Genomic DNA, 2068 nt, shown 5'->3' on the forward strand with positions numbered 1-2068 from the left:
CCTTCCTTCCTTCCTTCCTTCCTTCCTTCCTTCCTTCCTTCCTTCCTACTTATCACAATATTCATTGTATGAATGTGTTATAATTTACTCATTCATTTTCTAATTGTTGGGCAGACAAGCTATTTAAATTTTTTTTTTGCAAGAGCCCTGAATATTGTATTTGTATAAATAGGTCCCCTTTCCCTCATGACTCTGTATAGCCTGGTCCTAGCACTAGAAAGGCTGGGTTGAAAGGGGTGATCAGCCTTATGACATTGGATACTGCCAGATTACTCTCTGTTTCTGCCAGTGTGAGCCCCACCAACAATGTGTGAGATTTAGCAGCTTTTGTTTGTTGAATTAGATTGAATTGCGTGGGCTTGCTAAGGGTCACACAGTGAATTGCTATAGCATTAATGTTCCTGGCCAGTCCAGGCATTCTTTCCATCCCAAAATGACTTGAGACAACAATTGATACCGCAATACCTTCCTGTGCCCTGTGGTCATGGAGATGGACAAGCAGTCTGACTGCTTCTCCAAGGGAATGTGTTTTTAACCCTTTAACTGACACTCGTCTACTTTACCTGGGTGAGAATTTACTGTGGCTACAGAATCTGTGCAGAGCTGGGTGGTGCAGTGGATGGGGCACCGAGCTGGAGTCAGGAAGATTCATCTCCTCAAGTTCAGACACTTACTAGCTGCCTGACCCTGGGCAAGTCACTTGATATTGTTTGCTTCAATGTCTTCAGCTGTTAAATGAAATAGAGAAGGAAGTGGCAAACCACTAAATGCCTCCCGTCTTATCTTTCAGTGCAAATCTATTTTAAGAGAAGAGGCAGGTGATGTTTTTTGATTTATCGATTTACTGATTGGTATCTTTCCTGCCCCCTCCAGCAAACCAAGTGTCCCGTTCCTTTAAATTCACTAGCAATTGGTAACCAATGACCTCAGATATTACTGTGTCTCACCCCCAGATTTCAACCTGAGAAGCCTCTCAAAACAAAGCCAAGGACTCACTTTTCTGTGATGTCAGAGCAGTGATCACCTCGTGACACGGAGAGAACCCTTCAGACTGGGGCTGTAGGCTCCCTTCTTTCTGCCTGGGGACTTCTCAGGACCCTTGCTCTTCCAAGGCCCCATTGTCTCACGCACCTTCCTATCTACCTAGCTGCCTTCATGACCACAGCTAATGATGGGCAGAGCTGGCTGTGCTCCAGAAACTCTGCTAAGTGCTTTAGAAGCTGTATCTCAAGATCCTTACAACAACCCTGCAAGGTAGATGCTATTATTATCCCTATTTTACAGCTGAAGAAATAGGCAAACAGAGGTCACATGCCCAGGGTCACACAGTTAAGTGTCCAAGGCCAGATTTGAACCCGGGTATTCCTGACTCTCCAGGCTGAGTGCTCTATTCACTGTCACTGTAGCTACTATGTATGGAGGGTTCTCCCCCCACCCCCCTTGTACCTTTGCTGATGCAGACTTTCCTGAAAACACCCTTTTTCATCATGAATGGATGGATGGATGGATGGATGGATAAAAAAGCATTTTTTCTTTATTTTATTTTTATTTATGTTATTTATTTATTATATGTATATGCATCCATATAAAAATGCCTACTATGTGCAAAGCCTGACAATACAGAGAGAAAAAATAAAAGAATTCCTGTCGCCAAAGCTCACGTTCCAATGGTGGAGATAGGATAGATAGATGGTTCAGATGGCCAGGCAGTTGGCTAGACAGAGATAATTAGATAGGTAATCTGTCAGTGATAGATATCTAGCTAGAGCAGTAGATAATAGGTAATTAGGTAGGTAGATAGATGATAGCTATGCAATTAGATGATTGATAGCTAGATAATTTGATAGGCACATAGATAGATGATTAATAATTATATAGGTTTATAGATAGATGATGGATTGGTAATAAACTAGATGATGAATAGTTGATAGTCAGCTGAATGGATGAATTGATGATTGGACAGATAGATAGAAGGATGGATGAATGGATGGATGAAATAGACCAATAGATACATCAGACAGAGAGAGAGAGAGAGAGAGAGAGAGAGAGAGAGAGAGAGAGAGAGAGA

This window comes from Petaurus breviceps, unplaced genomic scaffold (assembly GCF_028583685.1).
Source record: "Petaurus breviceps papuanus isolate PSGF00001 unplaced genomic scaffold, PetGlider_PUasm1.0 490, whole genome shotgun sequence".
NCBI lineage: Eukaryota > Metazoa > Chordata > Mammalia > Diprotodontia > Petauridae > Petaurus > Petaurus breviceps.